Here is a 24,374-nt window from a genome sequence, read left to right as displayed (position 1 = left end):
GGTTCGATGGACATTCTACAAACAAATGTGCTTCCCCAAAATAGACACATGCTATATTTTCAAATTGATTTGGTTGTTGTGCTGCAAAACTATTAGACCCATTAGTAGTAAATTTTTTAACATTGAAGAAATTGATGATACTGAGATGTGAGTGAAGTAAAAGCGTCTACTTCATGTATTCCAGTAGCTCGTCTTCCTGACGTTGCTCGATTGGTTGGCTATTGATAATTGTTGCTGAAAATCCTCTCAATGATTTCATAAGCCTCATTATAAGACTTAGAAAGGAGAGAACCGTCAGTAGAAGCATCTACTACCATCCTCATGTGAGCATTGAGACCATTATAAAACGTCTCAAATTGGATGCAATGTGGGGTTCCATGATGAGGGCACTTCCGTAATAATTCTTTGTACCTTTCCCATGCCTCATACAAGGACTCATCATCTATTGTTAGAAGGCAGTGATCTCATTCCTCAACTTAGCATTCTTACTAGGCGGGAAACACTTCATGAGGAATCTTTCTGCTAACTCTTGCCATGTGAAAATTGAATTTGGTGGCAATGAGTTCAACTAGGCTCGAGCTCTATTCCTTAGCGAATACGGGAACAACTTCAATCGTAACGAATCTTCGGGTACTCCGGCTAACTTGAAAGAATCGCTCACCTCCATAAAAAGCCTTAAGTGTAGGTGAGGATTTTCGGTAGGCATTCTACTGAATTGGCCCACTGTCTGAAGCATCTAGAACATGACTGGCATTAGCTCGAATTGTTGTGCCTCAATTTCATGTCTCCTAATACTTAGATTAAGATCATTAAACACTGGCACGATATACTGTCTTAAAGCTCTATCCCTATCATCAACAATAATGATAGGATTTTGAACAGGGTCTGCTCCGTTTCTTTGATTCGAATTTTTAAAATTCATCTCTTCGATCCTTCTCTGACTTGCTTGTCTTCTTTGCTGTCAAAAAGTTCGTTCAATATTAGGGTCTACAGGGAGTAAATCAATAGTTCAATCAATACTCATAAACACCAGAAATAATCATAGAAAAATTAATTAAGTTAAAATTGAATAGAAAAATAAACCAAAATGCAAAACTAACAAATTTACAAATAAACAATTTAGATAAACATAATAAATACAACTTACCAAATCATCCACAATTTAGATAAGCGTAATTTAAAACACAGTTAAATTCTCATTTGGCCTAAAGCCTAACACATAATCACCATTATGTTAGTTATGTATAAATACATCAACTATGAATTTCTTCTCGTATTTCACATGAATACCTGTACTGATTCGTATCAGTTTGTATAACCTCTTATCATCATTTGTTCCCGTTGAACCATTTGGAGTACTATTGGATACTCGGGTGTCTTGCACACTAAGTACCAACATGTGGTCTAAACCACCATTGTAACAGTCCGGTTTAGACCCTAGTCGGAATAGTGGTTTCAGGACCACAAATCCGAGTCTAAAAAATATTTTAATAATATTTTTTTGTGTCTTTGATAGATGAATTTCTATCTGTGAAATTTCTGTGATTTAGTTTGTCTGTTTCTATATTCGATTTTACAAAAAGGATTTAATCGCGTAAATGATAAAATCTGTATGTCAGTTATTCAATGTGTTTAATTGGCATGGCTTTGGATTATATGGCCTTATGTGGCAATTATTCCATTGAATTTTTGAGTGGTCATAAATGACCTTGTCTTATGCTTTAACATGAACTAAAGAAAACAAAATTCATGCATGTGTTCATAAAACACCTATTAGAACAGAAAATCAAAGAAAATAAAAAGATGAAAACCCTTTTAGGTTTCGGCCCTTGTTCATCTTGATTAAGGTATGAATTTTCGTCTATTTTTGATAATTTTTACGTTTCTGTAATCGTTGCTTGGTGTTCTTCAAAACCCATGTCTAAATTTCTATTTTTGTTGAAGATTATAAAATGTACCATTGATGATTATATGAGATTTGTAGTGTTCTTATATGGATTATGAAAGATATATATGAGATTATCATGTTTGTTCTTGAATTTGTGATGAAATGAGCTATTTGGGCTAATTTGTGAAAATGAGGTTTTGAAGGACTAAATTGTGAATTAAAGGTGTTATTTGGGCTTGTATGGAAGCCATGTATATTTGGCCAAGCTATAGTCTTGGTGTATTATGCATATTTGTAATTTTGTGAATTATGGACTAAATTGTCAAAATGTGAAAATGTAAGGGCCAAAATGCAAAGTTTGCTAAATATGTGTTCATGGACTATTTTGAAAAATGAATGATTGAATGATTGAATTTGAATTGTAATAGATCAAGAACAAAAAAAATCAGACTTAGATCGAAGGAAGTCCAAAGTAGTTGAATAGTGACTCGTGTCCGTCTAAGATCCATATGAGGTAAGTCAAAATACAATCACGCATTAAATTGATTGAACATTGTATGAGTTAGATATAATCTGTATTGGACGGCTACGAGAGCCTGATGAAGAAACTTTGACATCAATCTGAGATATCGTATAAGACCATGTCTGGGACACAGGCCTCGATTTGGGACTTACGTGTAAGACTATGTCTGGGACATCGGCATCGTATATGATCATGTGTAAGACCCTGTCTGGGACAGAGGCATCGATTAGAAATTACTTGTACGACCACGTCTGAGACGATGGCATTGTACCTGTCTATGAGTATCGGTGTCGTTTCTGAATCATCTGAGAATAGAGTACAAGATATGGGATTGAATATATTATGAACTGTATAATCTATACAGGTACGTATGTATCGTACAAAATCTCTGAATATGAAAGACTCTGTTCTGTGAAATAATAAATGTGAAATAACTCTGAATTCTTACTATTGACTCTTACTTATGTGTTTTAATAGATGGACTAGTTGTATTTGGCTTACTAAGCTATTTGTAGCTTACTCTATGTGATTTCTGTTTGTTTTACAGTTACAGTAGCTACTGAAGGCTTGGGGTTGGTCGAGGATTGTCACCACACTATCAAACTCATTTTGGTACTTTTGAAGTGTACATATTTATAAGTATGGCATGTATAGGCTAGAATGTTGATGTATTTAAGCTTTAATTTGTATATATATGCTCTGCCATAAGAGTTGGCTAGCAAATGGTGTGTTTGTGTTAAGTTTTGGTATGGTTTTGAATGGGTTGTTGACTGAAGATGATATAATTGTAATGAAGCAAGTTTTGAGCATGAAATTGGCTGAAAATTGTTGTTTGAATGTTGTTTAACATTGCTAGTAGAAAAGACCCATATAGGGGTGGCAAGTTGGCTTAAACCAAGCCTGCATTGTGCCACACGGTCAGGGCACATGGGCATGCCTTGTAGCCATGTATGAAATGCAGTAACCTCTTAAGTTTGACACGGCCATAGTACACAGGTCTGTCATAAGGTCGTGGGCTTAACTCAGTAGCTAGCTAAGTATCACACGGCTGTAGCACACGGGCGTGTTTGTTGCCCTTGTGAAAAAGTCAGAATAGGACCTCTTTTTGGCACAGTTGGATCACATGGGCGTGGCTTATGCCCGTGTGAGTCACACGGCCTAGTCACACGGGCGTGTGGCTTTGACAGTTTTGAAATATTTGGTTAAGTTCTGAAAATTCTGAATGAGTTCGGTTTAATCTCGATCTTTCCTAAATGTATGTTTTAGGTCTCGTAGACCATATTAAAGGTTGAATTGTGAATGAATATCTATGTATTGATATTATATGATATCAGTGATTCTGTATTGTTCTGTAATGTTCTGTCTGTCCGGTGACGCCCCTTTCCTATTCCGGTGATGGTTGCGGGATAGGAGTGTTACATTTTATTGGTATTAGAGTTATGGTTTAGTCGGTTCTAGGACTACCATAGCGTATGCAAGTTTAGGTATACATGCCATATATCTGAAACTGTGATAGTGTGATGAATCCTGACATTGAAATGTGCTTTTATATAGCAATGGATCCCAATAAAGCCATAGCTGACAATGTTGAAAGCAATGCGTCTGCCCCCGCGTAAGGGACAGTGCAAGATGATTCACAACCGGCTATGAGTAGCTGTGATAGCGAGGCTAAGCAAGCCTTCTATCAGATGATGAATGATTGGTTCACTCAGTATGTTAGAACCAATTTGGCTGTTCAACAATCTCCACCCTCGGTTAATCCTTCTCAAATTCCTGTTATGCCCTCGGTGAGTCCGGTTCAGCTAAGCAGACCACCGGTTGATAAGATTAGGAAGTATGGGGCTGAAGAATTTCGAGCTACAACGAGTGATGATGCTGAAAGAGCCAAATTCTGGTTAGAGAATACAATACGAGTGTCTGATGAAATGTCTCTGAATCTTGAAGAATGTGTGAAATGTGCCGTCTCACTTCAGAGAGATACAGCGTATCATTGGTGGAAAACTTTAATATCTGTAGTTCTAAGTGAACGGGTCACTTGGGATTTCTTCCAAGCTAAATTTCATAAGAAATATATTAGTTAGAGATTCATTGATCAAAAACGTAAAGAGTTTCTCGAGCTTAAACAGGGTCGTATGTCTGTTATTGAATACGAACGAGAATTTGTGAGATTGAGCCAATATGCTCGAGAATATGTATCAAATAAAGCAATAATGTGCAAAAGGTTCGAGGATGGGCTAAATGAAGATATTCATCTACTAGTTGGGATTTTGGACATTAAAGAAATGGTGGTGCTCATTGAGCGAGCTTGTAAGGCTGAAGAATTAAGTAAAGAGAAAAGAAAAGCTGATTTTGAAACTAGAGATGCTAGAAAGAGATCTTCGAGTAAATCATTTCAGTCTAGGTCAAAAAAATTCCGATATGATCAGAACTGTTCAAATACTAATGTGGGACATTCGAACAAAGATCGAACTAGATCGTATTCGAACACCAGAGCTCCTATTACATCTGTTGCAAGTGTTGGAAATGTCCGATCTGAGAAACCTGAATGTAAACACTGTGGTAAAAGACATCCGGGAAATTGTAGATTGAATGACCGAGCCTATTTCCGATGTGAATCCCTGGATCATTTTGTAAGAGATTGTTCAAAACTCGCTGAGCAAGAAAATGTACAGAATCAGAGACCGAGTAACACCTCAGCTAGAGGTAGACCTTCTAGAAATGCAAGTAGTGGTCAAAGAGTTACTCGAGATACTGCTGTTAGATCTGAGGCCAGAGAACCTGCCAGAGCCTATGCTATCCGAGCTCGTGAGGAAGCTTCGTCACCAGACGTGATTACTGGTACTTTTACTCTTTATGATACTTTTGTGATTGCATTGATAGACCTTGGATCAACACATTCTTATATCTGTATGAAATTAGTGCATAGTAAGACTTTGCCTGTAGAGTCTACTGAATTCGTAATTAGAGTATCGAACCCCTTGGGTAAAAGTGTTATGGTTGATAAAGTCTGCAAGAATTGCCCATTATTGATTCAAGATATCTCTTTTCCTGCTGATCTGATGCTTTTGATTTTCGACGAATTTGATATAATTCTGGTAATGGATTGGTTAACTTTGCACGATGCTATTTTGAATTGCAAAAGAAAAGTCATTAATTTAAGGTGTAAAAATGATGAGATAATTTGAATTGAGTCTAATGATTTGAATGGACTACCAGCTGTAATATCTGCAATAAAAGCACAGAAATATGTAAAGAAAGGTTGTGAAGCCTACTTAGCTTATGTCTTAGACTCGAAAATGAATGATAAGAAAGTTGAATCAGTGCCTGTTGTCTGTGAATTCTCTGATGTGTTTCCTGAAGAAATACTGGGTTTGCCTCCGATTTGAGAAGTTGAGTTTGGCATTGAATTAGTACCTGGTACTACTCTGATTTCGATAGTTCCATATAGAATGGCCCCGACTGAATTAAAGGAATTGAAATCTCAGTTGCAAGAATTGACCGATCGAGGATTTGTGATAAACCGTCAATTATACATATTTTTACCTCATGTTTAATGCATTTTATGGATGATTTCTCATTAGAATTAGTGAATTCGATGCTCCTAATGCTTTAATTTCATATTTTGTACTTAGGAGAGCATAGGAGAGCGAAAGGAACGAGAAACGGGCCAAAAATGGAGAAAATGGGCCAAAGTACGAAATCAACACGGCCTGGACCTCCTCACACGGGCAGACCACATGGCCGTGTCAATTTGGCAGGCTCGAACACGGCCTGAAGTAATCGAACACGGACGTGTCACACGGGTGTGTCACTGTCAAGCTCAAGTTGAGTCCAATTCGAAAAAGGCCAATTTTGAGGGTTTTTAGGCATTCCAAAGCCTATAAATACGCACTAAAGGAGGAGAAAAGAGGGGACGGAGAAGAGAGGTAAGGAATTACCCTAATGAAGCTGATTGATCCATCTTAGAAGCTGGATTCATCATCAAGACTGAAGATCTCTCCTAAATTTCCCTTCAAGAGTTTTGGGTTTTCTTTATGTTTTGTATCCTTTATTCTTCTGAGATGTTTTCTTATTTAGTTATGAACTAAATCCCCTAAATACCTAAGGGGAATGAAACCTAAGATGAATCTTGTTATTATTTTCTGAATCGTGTGATAAATATTTAACTTGTTCTTAATTATGTGTTTTTAATTCTTGTTTTGATATCCCAAGATACTAATTCAAGACACGCTCTTATTCAGAGGAGGAATAGACCCTATCTAAGAGTACATTTTCCATAATTAAGCAGAGTTGATTACGCACCTAGAAATAGGGTGACAAGATTTTGCCAGATTAGGGTGAAACCTAATAAGGGGATCTATAGATCGAGTTAATGCAACCCTAGAGTGTTAATTAGAGAAAAGTCTCAGTTATTCAATCTAGGGATTAGACGTTATTAGTCTTGAATAGGGATAATAACATAACTTAGGGATCTCTACGGAACAAGTTGAATGAATAAATCGTCCGTTTCGGAGCCAGAATAACAACTACAATCTAGGTGGACTTTTCCTTAGGTATTGTCTCAAGTCAATCGATTTTCCCAAAAGCAGTTCCCCAATTCTTTTCTCTATGCATTCTTAGTTTAAATAATTAGTTAATTAAAACAAACCCTTTTATTCTTAGGCTAGATAACAAAAAGATAGTTATTACTAGTACTTTTGGTTCCCTTGGGTACGATATCCCGGTCTTGCCATTACTATACTATTGTTCGATAGGTGCGCTTGCCTTTTCGTCGTGATAATAGTTAGTCTAGGTTTGATCTTCATTATAAATATTTATTACTTGTTACGAATCATGCGATCAAGTTTTTGGCGCCGTTGCCGAGGAACTGAAATATTAGGAACGCTAAATTTTTATTACTTTAGCCATTTATTTTTCTTGCAATTTAGTTTAATTTTTTATTATTATTTATTAATTTACTTTTTCTTTCTCTTGATAGGTTTTTATAGTTTATGACTAGAAAAAACCCATTAGGACCCTTACTTTTTGACGAAGAAATCAATCGAACAATTCGTAGAAATCAAAGAGAAATAAGGCATAGTTTACGATACACAGAAAATGAACAAGAAGACAATACTCAATCTCCAACCGACGAGATGGCTGAAAACCAAGACAATCAGCTGCCTCCTGCAATTGCAGCTAATCAAAATCCTACTCCATGTACTATGTATGACTATGCTAAACCCTGTTTAACAGGAACTGAATCAAGTATAGTTAGACCTGCTATTGCTGTGAATAATTTTGAATTAAAACCTAACACTATTCAGATGATACAGCAGTTTGTTCAGTTTGATGGTTTGCAGGATGAAGATCCCAACACTTAGTAAATTTCCTGGAACTTTGTGATACATTCAAAATCAATGGCGTTTCTGATGATGCCATCCATCTTCGGTTATTTCCCTTCTCACTAAGAAACAAAGCTAAACAATGGTTAAACTCGTTACCACGAGGGTCTATCACTACTTGGGAGCAAATGACCGAGAAATTTTTACTAAAATATTTTTCGCCGACTAAAACGGCTAAATTATGCAATGATATCTCTTCTTTTGTGCAGATGGACTTAGAAACACTTTACGATGCATGGGAGAGATACAACGATCTATTGAGAAGGTGCCCTCACCGTGGGTTACCTCTATGGCTGCAAGTTCAAACATTCTAAAATGGTGTGAATCCCTCAACAAGACAAATGATTGACACAGCTGCCGGTGGAACCATAAACAATAAAACATCGGAAGATGCCTATGAATTTATAGAGGAGATGTCACTGAATAACTATCAGTGGCAAGTCATGAAGACAAAGCCAACGAAAACAGCCGGTGTTTATAATGTCGATTCGATCACCATACTCTCTAATCAGGTAGAACTTCTCAATAAAAAGATTGATCGTTTTCTTAGTTCTTCATAGGTACATCCTGTAATAAGGTGTGACTTAAGTGGAGGAGGTGTGCATATAGAATATCAATCCTTCAATCCTACAATCGAAAATGAGCAAATCAATTATATGGGTTATAATCCTCGAACTCAAAAATGATCCTTATAGTAACGCTTACAATGCAGGTTGGAGGAATCATCCAAATTTTTCATGGGGAGGCCAGTGAAATCAAGGAAATCAAAGGACACCACCTCCCCAAGGATTTCAGCAACCACCCTACCAATAGGAAAGGAAATCGAACCTTGAAGAGATGTTGGAAAAATTAATCTCGGTATTGGAAACGCGATTCCAAAAGACCTAGATAGCACTTAAGAACCAGTAAGCATCAATTCAAGGTCTCGAAACTCTAATAGGGCAACTTGCAAAGCTAATCTCTGAACGCCCACAAGGTACTTTACCTAGCATTACAGAGACCAATCCCAAGGAGCAACTTCATGCTATTGCTGTGCAGGATAATAAAAAGCTAGATGAACTAGAATCACAGCAAGACAACGCGATTAACAAAGGTTGAGAAGAGGTAAGCAATGATGATCCTAAATAGGTAAGTACGAATTATAAACCTCGTGTGCAATATCCTAATGCAATGAAGAACGATAGAATGGAAGAACAATTCGGTAAGTTCATCAAACTCTTAAAGAAGTTACATATTAACTTACCCTTTATTGAAGTTCTTTCGCAGATGCCCAACTAAGCAAAATTCTTAAAGGAACTTTTAACCAATAAGCAAAAGTTAGATGCTACATCACATGTGGAACTCAATGCAGTCTGTTCAGCTATTCTAAAGAATAAGCTACCTAACAAATTGAAAGATCCAGGGAGTTTTACAATTCCTTGCTTAATTGGTAGTTTATGTGTGAATAATGCTTTAGCTAATTTAGGGGCAAGTATAAATGTTGTGCCTTATAAAATGTTTAAACGACTAGGTCTCGGTAAACCCAAACAGACTAGGATGAACATTCAATTGGCTGACAAAACAGTTAGGTTTCCTAGGGGTATATTTACCCAGTAGACTTTGTCGTCTTAGACATGATGAGGATAACGAGGTACTTTTAATTTTAGGATGACCCTTTTTAGCAAGTACTAAAACAATTATTGATGTGGGCATAGGTGAGCTTACCCTTCATGTGGAAGACAAAATGATCACCCTTCAAGCTCGTAATTCCAGCATCACATCGAACAGTGAAGGTAATAGTCCACACCAGTCTACTAAAACTAACAATATGACACAGTCTACTTTGCAAAAATTAAGTTTCAAAGTTCACGAGCCATGTTCCAGCAATGATAGAAGATACACTCATGAAGAACGAAGGCTACGGATAGAGGAGCTAGATGAATGGAGAGTACATAAACTACGAACACACGATAAACTGAAATTACTCTAGAATGAGTTTGATACCTCTCCAAATCAACTTAAGGTTGGCGATAAAGTCTTACTAGAAGCCGCAGATCCTTACGTTGTCACTACCACACCGAATGAGAAAATCCCTCTTACGGTACTCAGTATTTTTCCATTTGGTACAGTGGAGGTGAGTCGCCCTAGGTTCAGCACTTTTAAGGTAAACAACACCCGTTTAAAACCCTATTTTGATGAGATTGATAGTAGGACTGAGGAGTACGAACTCCTCGAACCACCCTAATCATTCACTAGAGAGGTAAGTCGAGCTTAGACTATAAATAAGCGCTTCTCGGGAGGTAACCCAAGCACTAACATATTTTGATTTCTTATTTCTAACACTTTAAATAATTAAATTTATCTTTGAATTGCAAGGGTTTTTTTTTTTCAGCCCACACGGATAGGCACACAGGTGTGCCTAAAGCCGTGGCCAAACAGGGAAAGAGACACAGCCGTGCAATACGGCCGTGTGGAAACAGGACATGATTTCCCCAAAACACGGGATGCGATAAATCCCCACGATCATGCGACATGGCTGTGGGTGAACTTGATAGGTGAACACGGGCGTGGGAATAGAAAAACACGGTCGTGCCACTTGAAAAATTAGAATAATTATCTTATTTTATTTCTCTTTTATTAAGTTTTTAAGATTCATTTGTTTTCCTTTTTTTTTTAAATAAAATAAAATAAAACAAAACGGCTTACCTTTAGAGTCCAGCTTGCCATCCAAAGTATCTCCAATACTCGATCTTGCCAATCCAAGGATATCATCCGTTCTTAATACAGGAAGTTTCACTCCTCCCCCTATCTTTTTTTATACTCTAATATTTATCTTTGTACATTGAGGGCAATGTAAATCTTAAGTGTTGGAGGGGTATTATGTTACTATCAGAAAAATCCCTGAATAATCACCTTGTTCTCATAAAAAATTCTCATATCATATTTAGGATAAATTTTGATTGACTTATGATTTTGATTGATACATCTTGAATTAAAACATAGAGATTTATGCATTGATTGTTTAAACTTTAAGATATTAGAGAATCAAGCATAATAAGTTGATTTTTTTTAAGAATTTTAAATTATAGGTTATTTCCCCAAGTCTAGGTATTACTTTGAATTAGAATTCACGAGTCTAAACATCAATAAGCCATAATTTTTTTTGTGATATTTTTGAGCCTTTTGAGCAACTATTCATCCTTTCATGCTCACTCTTATTATTGCTTTGAGTGCGTCAGTATTGAATTGTTATTCTAGAACTTTCTTGATTATGCATGTCGAGACCACACCATTTGATTTGATATATCAAATGATTAAGGCACTTAGGATTAACCCACTTATGCCATGAAAAGCCTACCTCCACGATTAACCCCTAGTAAACCCCTTTGAGCCTAACAAACCAATTCTTGTACTACCCTTAATATTAACCTTTAACCCATTATTGTTGAAATCCCCTAAACTAATCCCTATTTTTGTCGAGATTTGCGTTAAATGGATTGCCTAGCTATGTTTTGTTCTTGGTAATTAGTCTATATTATTTAACTTGTTCTTAAAAAAAAAAAACTCTGTATACATATTAGTAATTCCATATTCTGAGAAGAAGCTCAGTTGTACGCAAGTGAAGGTTAACTCTTTTCTAGTTAGGCAATTTTTCAATTCAATCTCGATTCTAACCCTTTCTTTCACTTGTGACCACACCCCCTAACCAAGCCGCACTTTCTGACCCTCTAAAGACCTTTTGATTGATGTATCATCTTAAATTATAGTGGTGGAGATTTGATTTTCATGCAAGCCTATGGTAATGACTTTTCATTATTGACTATTGAGTGCTTCATTTATTGTTCTTAAACACCTCGAGTGATTTGAGTGAATCTTTAGTGAGGATGTGAAACTCTATGATATTCTGAATTAAGGGTAATTACTTAGATGCGAAGAGACACCTATGTTTGCATGATTAAATACTCAACTTGGAATGTTTGAAACTTTTATGTTCTTTTAGTTGAACTCTCAATGTATGATTACCTATGGATTATTTTGAGATATTATCGATAAGAATTATAAGTTGAGAAGAATTTACTTTGATTATGAGTTGAGGATTTTGTTTGAGGACAAGCAAATGCTTAAGTGTGGGGGTATTTGATAAACCGTAAATTATACATATTTTTACCCCATGTTTAATGCATTTTATGGATTATTTCTCATTATAATTAATGAATTCGATGCTCCTAATGCTTTAATTTCATATTTTGTACTTAGGAGAGCATAAGAGAGCGAAAGGAACGAGAAACGGGCCAAAAACGGAGAAAATGGGCCAAAGTACGAAATCAACACGGCCTGGACCTCTTCACACGGGCAGACCACACGGCCGTGTCAATTTAGCAGGCTCAAACACGGCCTGACGTAATCAAACACGGGTGTGTCCCTGCCGAGCCCAAGTTTAGTCCAATTCAGAAAAGGCCAATTTTGAGGGGCTTTAGGCATTCCAAAGCCTATAAATACGCACTAGAGGAGGAGAAAAGAGGGGACGGATAAGAGGGGTAAGGAATTACCCTAAGAAAGCCGCTTGATCCATCTCAGAAGCTGGATTCATCATCAAGACTGAAGATCTCTCCTCAATTTCCCTTCAGGAGTTTTGGGTTTTCTTTATGTTTTGTATTCTTTATTCTTCTGAGATGTTTTCTTATTTAGTTATGAACTAAATCCCCTAAATACCTAAGGGGAATGAAACCTAAGACGGATCTTGTTATTATTTTCTAAATCGTATGATAAATATTTAACTTGTTCTTAATTATGTGTTCTTAATTCTTGCTTTGATATCCCAGGATACTGATTCAAGACACGCTCTTATTCAGAGGAGGAATAGACCATATCTAAGAGTACATTTTCCATAATTAAGCGGAGTTGATTGCGCGCCTAGAAATAGGGTGACAAGATTTTTCTAGATTAGGGTGAAACTTAATAAGGGGATCCATAGATCGAGTTAATGCAACCCTAGAGTGTTAATTAGAGAAAAGTCTCGGTTATTCAATCTAGGGATTAGACATTATTAGTCTTGAATAGGTATAATAACATAACTTAGAGATCTCTGCGGAACAAGTTGAATGAATAAATTATCCGATTCAGAGCCAGAATAACAAGTACAGTCTTGGTGGATTTTTCCTTAGGTATTGTCTCAAGTCAATCGATTTTCCCAAAAGCAATTCCCCAGTTCTTTTCTCTGTGCATTCTTAGTTTAAATAATTAGTTAATTAAAACAAACTCTTTTATTCTTAGGCTAGATAACAAAAAGATAGTTATTACTAGTACTTTTGGTTCCCTTGGGCACGATATCCCGGTCTTGCCATTACTATACTATTGTTCGATAGGTGCACTTGCCTTTTCGTCATGATAATGGTTAGTCTAGGTTTGATCTTCATTATAAATATTTATTACTTGTTACGAATCACGCGATCAATTTGCTAGACTGAGCTTTTCACCTTGGGGTGCTCCTGTTCTATTTGTGAAAAAGAAAGATGGCACAATGAAAATGTGTATTGATTACAGCCAGCCTAACAAAGTGACTGTAAAGAATAAATATCCTCTGCCTAGAATTGATGACTTATTCGATCAGTTGAAAGGTGCTACTGTATTTTCCAAGATAGATCTGAGATCGGGTTACTACCAGTTGCGAGTAAAGGATACTGACATTCCAAGAACTACTTTTAGAACGGGGTATGAGCATTATGAATTTTTAGTTATGCCTTTTGGATTAACGAATGCACCTGCTATCTTTATGGATTTGATGAATAGAATTTTCAGACCGTATTTAGATCAATTTGTTGTTGTATTCATTGATGACATATTGATTTATTCACGAGATGAATCTGAACATGCCGAGCATTTGAGAATAGTGCTACAGACTCTGCAAGATAAATAGTCGTATGCGAAGTTTAGTAAGTGTGAGTTTTGGTTACGAGAAGTTGGTTTTCTGGGTCATATTGTATCAGCCTCTGGTATTAGAGTTGATCCGAGCAAAATTTCAGCTATTATGGATTGGAAACTTCCGAGAAATGTATCTGAAGTCTGTAGTTTTCTGGGACTTGCTGGTTACTATAGAAGATTCGTAAAAGGCTTTTCGATGATTACGACTTCACTGCCTAAATTGCTTTAAAAAGATGTGAAGTTTGAGTGGTCAAAAAAGTGTCAGAACAGTTTTGATCAGTTGAAAGCTTTGTTGACTGAAGCTCCGGTATTAGTACAACCTGAATCAGGTAAAGAATTCGTTGTTTATAGTGTTGCTTCATTGAATGGACTCGGTTGTGTTTTACTGCAAGAAGGAAAAGTCATTGCTTATGCTTCGAGACAGTTAAAGCCGCATGAAAAGAATTATCTGACACATGATCTTGAGTTAGCTGCTATTGTGTTTGCCTTGAAAATCTAGCTTCACTATTTATTTGGTGAGAAATGTCACATGTTTTCTTATCATAAAAGTCTGAAATATTTAATGATGCAAAAAGATTTGAATCAGCGACAGAGAATATGGTTAGAATTGTTAAAAGACTACGAGTTAGTTATTGATTATCATCCGAGCAAAGCTAATATGGTAGCGGATGCTCTGAGTCAGAAATCATTGTCTGCATTGCGTGCGATAAACGCTCATTTAGAACTGTCTGATGATACCTTGGTTAGTGCTGAACTAAAAGCAAAACCCTTGTTTATACAACAGATCTGCGATGCTCAGAAGTCTAATAATGAATTAATATCAAAACAAGCTCTGGGTAATTCTAAATTCTGAGTTGATGTTGATGACTGTTTGAGATTCAAAAATAGACTTTGTGTTCTTAGAAATTCGGAGTTAATTCAGATGATTTTGAGTGAAGCTCACAGTAGTAGATTTTCTGTACATCTGGGTAGTATGAAAATGCATAATGATCTGAAACAGTATTACTGGTGGCCAGGAATGAAAAGAAATATCTCTGATTTTGTTTCTAAATGTTTAATCTGTCAGCAAGTTAAAGATGAACATCAAGTGCCATTTGGGTTATTACAACCGATTATGATTCTGGAATGGAAATGGGATCGAGTGACCATGGATTTTGTATCGGGTTTGCCTTTGACTCTGAAGAAGAAAGATACAATCTGGGTTGTAGTTGACAAATTGACGAAGTCAGCTTATTTTATTCCAGTACAATCTGATTTCTCACTTGATAAGTTAGCTGAGCTTTATATTTCTGATATTGTGAGATTGCATGGTGTACCATTGTCGATTATGTCAGATAGAGACTCGAGATTTACATCGCGATTCTGAAAGAAATTGCAAGATGCTTTGGGTACTAAATTGCATTTTAGCACTACTTTTCATTCGCAAACAGATGGTCCATCTGAACGGGTTATTCAAATAATTAAGGATATGTTGAGATGTTGCATTCTTGAGTTTGAATGTACGTGGGAACAATACCTACCTTTGATTGAATTCGCTTATAATAATAGTTTTTAGTCAAGCACAAAAATAGCACCGTACGAAGCCTTATACGGTAGAAAGTGTAGAACTCCGTTATACTGGTCTGAGCTCAATGAGAATAAGATTTACGGTATTGATCTGATAAAAGAAACTGAACAGAAGGTCAAAGTAATCCAAGATAGTCTGAAAACTGCCTCTGATCGTCAGAAATCTTATGCGAATTTAAAACGAAAAGATATCGAATTTGAGATTGACGATAAAGTATTTTTGAAAGTATCTCTGTGGAAGAAACTGTTTCGATTTGGTAAAAAGGGCAAATTGAGTCGAGGTTCATCGGACCATATGAAGTCATTAAGCGAGTTAGGCCGGTTGCATATAGATTGAGGCTACCATCTGAATTAGAAAAGATTCACAATGTATTTCACGTATCAATGCTTCGACGATACAGATCTGATCCTTCACATGTAATTTCTCCGTCTGATATTGAAATCTATTTTGATATGATTTATGAAGAAAAGCCGATTCGTATTCTGTCTCGTGAGATTAAGGAATTACGTAATAAAAGAATTTCGTTAGTTAAAGTGCTGTGGCATACACACGGAGTAGAAGAGGCTACGTGGGAGCCTGAGGATACAATGAAACAGCAATATCTGAATCTGTTTAACGGTAAGATTTTCGGGGGCGAAAATCCCTAAGGGGGAGAATTGTAACAGTCCGGTTTAGACTTTACCGGAATAGTGGTTTTGGGACCATAAATTCGAGTTCGAAAAATATTTTAATATTATTTTCTGTGTCTGTGATAGATGAATTTGTATCTGTGAAATTTCTGTAATTTAATTTGTCTATTTTTGTGCTCGATTTTACAAAAAGGATTTAATCGCGTAAATGATAAAATCTGTATGTCAGATATTCCATGTGTTTAATTGGCATGGCTTTGGATTATATGGCCTTATGTGGCAATTATTCCATTGAATTTTTGAGTGGTCATAAATGACCTTGTCTCAGGTAATTTATATGTTCATTAATGAAGGATACAATGGTAATTCATGCTTTAACATGAATTAAAGAAAAAAAAATTCATGCATGTGTTCATAAAACACCTATTAGAACCAAAAATCAAAGAAAATAAAAAGAAGAAAACCCTTTTAGCTTTCGACCCTCGTTCATCTTGATTAAGGTATAAATTTTCGTCGTTTTTGATAATTTTTACGTTTCTGTGATCGTTGCTTGGTGTTCTTCAAAACCCATGTCTAAATTTCTATTTTTGTTGAAGATTATAAAATGTACCATTGATGATTATATGAGCTTTGTAGTGTTCTTATATGGATTATGAAATATATATGTGAGATTATCATGTTTGTTCTTGAATTTGTGATGAAATGAGCTATTTGGGCTAATTTGTGAAAATGAGGTTTTGAAGGACTAAATTGTGAATTAAAGGTGTTATTTGGGCTTGTATGGAAGCCATGTATATTTGGCCAAGCTATAGTCTTGGTGAATAATGCATATTTGTGATTTTGTGAATTATGGACTAAATTGTCAAAGTGTGAAAATGTAAGGGCCAAAATGCAAAGTGCCCTAAATATGTGTTCATGGACTATATGATTGAATGATTGAATTTGAATTGTAATAGATCAAGAAAAAAAAATCAATGATTGAATTTGAATTGTAATAGATCAAGAAAAAAAAAATCAGACTTAGATCGAGGGAAGTCCAAAGTAGTTGAATAGTCGACTCGTGTCCGTCTGAGATCCGTACGAGGTAAGTCAAAATACAATCACGCATTAAATTGATTGAACGTTGTATGAGTTAGATATAATCTGTATTGGACGGCTATGAGAGCCTGACGAAGAAACTTTAACATCAATCTTAGATATCGTATAAGACTGTGTCTGGGACACAAACCTCGATTTGGGACTTACGCGTAAGAGCATGTCTGGGAAATCGGCATCGTATATGATCATGTGTAAGACCCTGTCTGAGACAGAGGCATCGATTAGAAATTACTTGTAAGACCACGTCCGGGACGATGGCATTGTACCTGTTTATGAGTATCGGTGTCGTTTTTGAATCATCTGAGAATAGAGTATGAGATATGGGATTGAATATATTATGAACTGTATAATCTATACAGGTACGTATGTATCGTACAAAATCTCTGCATATGAAAGACTCTGTTTTGTGAAATAATAAATGTGAAATAACTCTAAATTCTTACTATTGACTCTTACTTATGTGTTTTAATAGATGGACTAGTTGTATTTGCCTTACTAAGCTATTTGTAGCTTAATCTATGTGATTTCTGTCTATTTTACAGTTGTCGTATCTACTAAAGGCTCGGGGTTGGTCGAGGATTGTCACCACACTATCAAACTCATTTTGGTACTTTTGAAGTGTACATATTTATAAGTATGGCATGTATAGGCTAGAATGTTGATGTATTTAAGCTTTAATTTGTATATATATGCTATGCCATAAGAGTTGGCTAGCAAATGGTGTGTTTGTGTTAAGTTTTGGTATGGTTTTGAATGGGTTGTTGAATAATGATGATATAGTTGTAATGAAGCATGTTTTTAGCATGAAATTGGCTGAAAATTGTTGTTTGAATGTTGCTTAACATTGCTAGTAGAAAAGACCCATATAGAGGTGGCAAGTTGGCTTAAACCAAGCCTGCATTATGCCATACGGTCAAGGCACACGGGCATGCCTTGTGGCTGTATAAGAAAAGCAGTAACCTCTTAAGTTTCACCTGACCATAGTACACGGGCGTGTCATAAGGCCGTGGGCTTAAGTCAGTAGATAGCTAAGTATCACACGGCCATAGCACATGGGCGTGTTTGTTGGCCGTGTGAAAAAGTCAGTATATGACCTCTTTTTGGCACGGTTGGATCACATGGGCGTGGCTTATGCCCGTGTGAGTCACACGGCCTAGTCACACGGGCGTGTGGCTTTGACAATTTTGAAATATTTGGTTAAGTTCTGAAAATTCTGAATGAGTTCGGTTTAATCCCGATCTTTCCTAAATGTATGTTTTAGGTCTCGTAGACCATATTAAAGGTTGAATTGTGAATGAATATCTATGTATTGATATTATATGATATCAGTGATTCTGTATTGTTTTGTAATGTTCTGTCTGTTCGGTGACGCCCCTTACTTATTTCTGTGACGGTTACGGGATAGGGGTGTTACAACCTCTATCTCATATCTCATATGGATGTTCACTCTCACTAGGTCTACTCACACAAGCTGTTGGTTAAGACGTAGCTACATGGTGCTGCTCATACAAGCTATAAAGTAATTGTAACACATGCCGAAAACTCAGCCACCAGTAGGACATACGAGACTAGTACCCAAAACATGGTAACCTCTAATGACATGTCACTAGTATCCTATCTATTCCTAAGGTTCAACTAGGATCCACACATCGTCGAAACTTCGTTGAATATTTCCATGGATTTGTATCATCACAATTACAATAATAAAGCATTTAAAACACATTTAATTTAATGCTTATCAACATACGAACTTACCTCGTATTTATACGGAGATAATCTACCGATCAATCCACTATTTTATCTTTTCCTCGATCTAATTCTGAACGTGGCTTTTCTTGATATGCAAGGGGTTTAAGTTGCTGAAATTTTAAGCTCTCAAATGGCCAAAACCTTGCTAAAATTTTCAGTTGCATGAATGGGGAAAAAGATGACACTTTTGTTTTATTAAATTTTAACCTTTAATTATCTAATTACTTAACTACCCTTACCTAACTTTAAAATTTTCATAAATACCATGCTATGCACATCCAGTAACTCTATTAGTGGTCTAATTACCACATAAGGACCTCCACTTTAAAGTTCTATAGTTATTTAACACCTTTAGCTAATAGAACACAATTTTCGCACTTTATGTGATTTAGTTATTTTTCACGAATTTAACATAAAAACGGTAAAATTTCTTAACAAAATTTTTATGAAATAATACTATCATGGTGTAGGCTACAAAATAATATTAAACTAAATTTTACAACATTGAATTTGTGGTGTAACAGCCCATTTTTGGGTCAAATCGGAACAGTGGTTTTGGGACCATAAATATGAGGCAGAAATACTTATATTATTATTATTTTAATGTCTACAGCATGATAGAACGATTGTGTGAAAATTTCGTTAAGAAATTTTATCGACTGGGTGCTCAATTTAGCTAGAAGGACTAAATTGCAATAGGTGCAAAAACTTGAATTCGATAAGTTAAAGGTGTCTAATTGTTATGAACTTTTAATTAGAGGTCCTTAAATGGTAATTAGACCATTATACTTCTTAGTGGACAAAAATAGACATGGAGTAGGTAAAATTTTCAAAGTTTAAGTGAAGGGCATTTTGGTAATCTAGTAAATAAAGACAAAATAAGTAAAAATAAAAGTGTTCATCTTCTCAAATTAGTTCCCCCATAGCCGAATTTGAAGAAGAAGACATAGCTAGGGTTTTGGCCACTTTCAAGCTCGATTGTAAGTCCGTTCAATGACTAATTTGAAAGAAAATTTAAGTTTAAAGTTTTACCCATGTTGAATATGCTTGTACTTTGATGTTTTATGGTAGAAAATGCATGCTTGTTGTTTGTTAAACGACTTTTGTAAAGTGATTTTCGGTAAAAAGTCAAATAGGGACTTATTTGTAAAAGGTTGTAAAATGTGTGGTAAAATATGAATAAATGGAAAATATGGGCTTTCATGAGCATGAAAAAGGTTCAGCTAGGCTTGGGTTGTGAAGAAATTGAAAGAAATTCATTTTACGAGCCTAGGGACTAAATTGTAAAATGTAATATATTTTTTCCATAATGTGTTTTTGGGCTGAATTGAATAATGTGATGATTAAATAAGTTAAATATGGTATTATAGATCAAGAAAAACGAAGTTCGGATCTAGATCGGGGGAAAAACAAAGTAATTGACGAATAAATCCTTTTGGCCATTTTTGTAACCGAGGTAAGTTCGTATGTAAAATAAGCTTTATTATAATTGTATTTTGATTGCTTTAATACTTCATGAATTGTGTAAATGACTTTACAGACACGTTTGACGATGTTTTGGTAAGCGAGAAATCCCAATTGAACCTTAGGAATAGATTAGGATACGAGTGACATGTCACTAGGGTTTTATGTTATGTGATCCGAGTGTTGGTCCTGTACGTCCTATTGGTAGCTAAGTATACTGGCATATGTTACGGTTACTTGACAGCTTGTGTGAGCAGCACCGAGTAGCTACATTTTGACTGACAGCTTGTGTGAGCAAGCCCGTTAATGGCTCGAGAGCGAGCATTTATGTGTTATGAGATAGAGGGAGCAATGGCTACATATGTGGCACCTTGTGTGCAAGGTTTTCCCAAGTATCCAATATTATTATTCTGAATGGTTCATTGGGTATGAAAAAGATGAGAATGAGTATGAAACCATTATGAGTGGTACAGGTATGTCCACAAAACTTATGATTATTAAATTCGCGAAATGATTAACTCAAGGTAAGTTGTGATGGAATGAATTATGATCATGAGAATATGGTAAAACACATTATCTTAAGTTATATTATTTGCATGTTAATGTATGGTAAGGTTAGCTTATTTCTTTCATACGAGCTTACTAAGCTATATAGCTCACTCCTTTTTATTTTCCATGTTTTATAGTGTCACCAAGCTAGCTTGGGTTGGAGATCGTCAGAGATCGCATCACACTATCATCTATCATTTTGGGTATCGATGATTTTAAACATTTTGAGAGCATGGCATGTATAGGGACTTGGTCATTTTGTTATATGTGTCGTTATGAATTTGGCCAGATGTATTGGCTCGTAATTGTCAAAGGCTTGATTTGGTATTTGGCCATGTAACTTGGCTCATTTTGGTTGAATTTGTTGTAAACTTATATATATATATATATAATGTGTAATTATCTCTTGTGTGATGTGGTATATAAATGCTTGGTAAATAGTTAATTGTGGCTTAATGGTTTTGTTGTTGAATGGTTAAGATTGGCTTATTGTTATGCTAGGAAAACTATATTGGAACTTGTAGAATGTGAATTTGGTATGATTTGGATTGGAAAAATATGATGTTGTAAAAATATTGAGTGTGGTTAATGAAATGACATGATTTGGCCCTGTTTGGGAATGTTTTGGTTGCCTAAATATACCATGATTTATGCCATTAAGATTGTGGGTGTGTATGTGCAAATGAGGGTGCCAAATGGGTTGGTATATAGCCTTCATTTTTGTCCATATGAGTAGATACACGGGCGTATGTCTAGGCCGTGTGTGACACATGGTCTGCCCCATGGGCATGTGTTTGGGCTGTGCGTCCCCTGCACCTTAATTTTGAGAAACAGAATGTTCAGAATTGAGCACACAAGAAGAGACATGGGTGTGTGTCTCAATTGTAACACCCCTAACCCGTAACTGTCATCAGATTAGGGTTACGAGGCATTACCAAACAGACAGAACATTTCGGACCAATTTAGAATCACAAATATCAAATATCAAAAATACAGAAGTATTCAACACCAATTCATTCATCAAAGTGGTTTATGAGACCTAAAACATACATTTAAGGAAAGGTCGAAACTAAACCAAACCTATTCAGAATTTTTAGAACTTAACCAATTCTTCCAAACTGTTAAAGTCACACGCCCATGTGAGTAAGCCGTGTGACACACACGGGCACTAGACACGCCCATATAAGCCACCCGTGCCAAAAATAGGTCCTATATTGACTTTTTCACACGGCTAATAGGCATGCCCGTGTACTACGACCGTGTGATACTTAGCTAGCTACTGACTTTAGCCCACGACCAAATGACATGCCCGTGTGTCAAGACCGTGTGATTTTTAGGTGAATACTATTTTTCTTACATGGCCACAAGGCATGCCCATGTACCCTAACCGTGTGACACAATGCAAGCTTGGTTTAAGCCAATTTGCCACTTCTCTTGGGGCCAAACCTTCAAGCAATAATATACAACATTAATACCAAAATTTCCAACCAATTCCATGCTTAAAAATGACCAAAACACATCAGAACTTAGCACATTACAAACATACACCAAAACCATACACAAACTTGTCATTTGTTAGCCAACTCTCATGGCATAATATATACATATCAAAGCTTATACATAGACCTTCTAGCCTATACATGTCATACTTTAAAATATGAACACTTTCAAAAGTACCAAAATGAGATCGATAGTGTGGTGACGATCCTCGACTATCCCTGAGCCTTCAGTAGCTACAATAACTGTAAAACAGACAGTAAACAAACAGAGTAAGCTACAAAGAGCTTAGTAAGCCAAATACAATTGGTATAATTACTAAAAAATATAAATACCATTCAACCATCTAGATTCATAACCATTTCATAGAATAATTTATAAACTTAACCATGCTCCTTTGTTTGCATATATGTCATGCTTCATTTTCATACATATTTCACAGAGATAGAGTTTTTCATATTCAGAAAATTTAGTACGATACAAATGTACCTGTATAGGTTATACAATTCATATACTCAATCTCAGATTTCGTACACTATAATCAAACGGGTCAGAAATGATACAGATGCTCATAATCAAGTACAATGCCGACGTCCCAGACGTGGTCTTACATCTAATTCAATATCGATGCCTCTGTCCCGGACAGGGTCTTACACGAAATCAGATACGATGCCAATGTCCCGGACATGGTCTTATACGTAAATCTCAATCAAGGCCTGTGTCCTAGACACGGTCTTACACGATGTCACAAACAAATGTCAACTTTGCTTAGGAACATACAAAGTTTTTCAAATATTAACATATTATCATATTTTACTCCAAAGATATACATCAGGCACTCAAGGCCATCCAATACAGATTACAGTTTAATGTGCAGAATTTATTTCAATTAACACGTAATTGTAATTTGACTTACCTCATATGGATTTTAGACAGAATGAGTCGACTATTCAACTATTTTGGACTTCCCTTGATCTAAGTTCGATTTTCTTTGTTCTTGATCTAATACAATTCAAATTCAACCATTCAATCATTCATTCACTCAAAATAATCCACAAACACGTATTTAGGGCACTTTTCATTTTAGCCCTTACATTTTCACACTTTAACAATTTAGTCTGTTTTTCATAAAATCACAAATATGCAAAATTCACCAAGACTATAGCTTGGCCAAATATACATAGCTTCTATATAAGTCCAAATAACATAATTAATTCATAATTTAGTCCTTTAAAACCCCATTTCCACAAATTAGTCCAAATGACTCTATTACATCAAAATTCAAAGACAAAACTTATAACCCATCTACCAAGCCTTCATAATTCATCCTAAAACATTTCAAAACTCATGATATCAACAATGGCATCTCATGAAATCTTTAACAGAAATATAAATTTAGACATGGGCTTTGAAGAACATGAAGGAACGATCACAAAAACATAAAAATTACTAAAAACCGAGTCAAAATAGACTTACAATTGCTTCCTCAAAGTGTTGAATTATTTTGAGCATTCAAACCCTAGTTCTATGGTAATATTCAGCCAAAATGATGAACATGCAAACCATTTCATGCTTTATTTCATTATAATTACATTTATTAAATCATTTACTAAAATACCCTTGCATTTAAACATTAATAAACCATTTACTAATGTCCAACAAGGTCATTTAATACATTACATTGTCAATTAACCACATAAGGACCCATTAGTCCAAAGCCATTTCAAATACATACTTTAAACATGTAGCATGCTAATTTCACTTTTTATGCGATTAAATCCTTTTTGTATAATTGAGCACAGAAACAGACAAAGTAAATCACAGAAATTTTCACGGATGTAAATTCACATATTACAGACACAGAAAATAATATTAAAATATTTTTTAAACTCGGATTTGTGGTCCCGAAACCACTATTTCGACTAGGTTCAAAACTGGACTATTACAATTCTCCCCCTTAGGGATTTTCGTCCCCGAAAATCTTACCATTAAACAGATTCGGATATTGTTGCCTCATTGAATCTTCAGGCTCCCACGTAGCCTCTTCAACACCGTGTCGATGCCACATCACTTTAACTAACGGAATTTTCTTGTTTCGCAATTCTTTAATCTCGCGAGCTAAAAT

At 35.7% G+C, this 24,374-nt stretch overlaps 1 non-coding gene across 1 annotated transcript; it reads left to right on the top strand.

Moving 5' to 3' along the window:
• Positions 1–372: 372 nt before the first annotated feature.
• Positions 373–478, top strand: LOC128292133 (small nucleolar RNA R71). Its single transcript, XR_008282118.1, has one exon. It is a non-coding gene; the product is annotated as a small nucleolar RNA R71 (small nucleolar RNA).
• Positions 479–24,374: the final 23,896 nt, after the last annotated feature.

Source organism: Gossypium arboreum, chromosome 4 (assembly GCF_025698485.1).
Source record: "Gossypium arboreum isolate Shixiya-1 chromosome 4, ASM2569848v2, whole genome shotgun sequence".
NCBI lineage: Eukaryota > Viridiplantae > Streptophyta > Magnoliopsida > Malvales > Malvaceae > Gossypium > Gossypium arboreum.
Note: the sequence above shows the minus strand (reverse complement) of the source record. Positions and strands in the feature narration are given on the sequence as shown.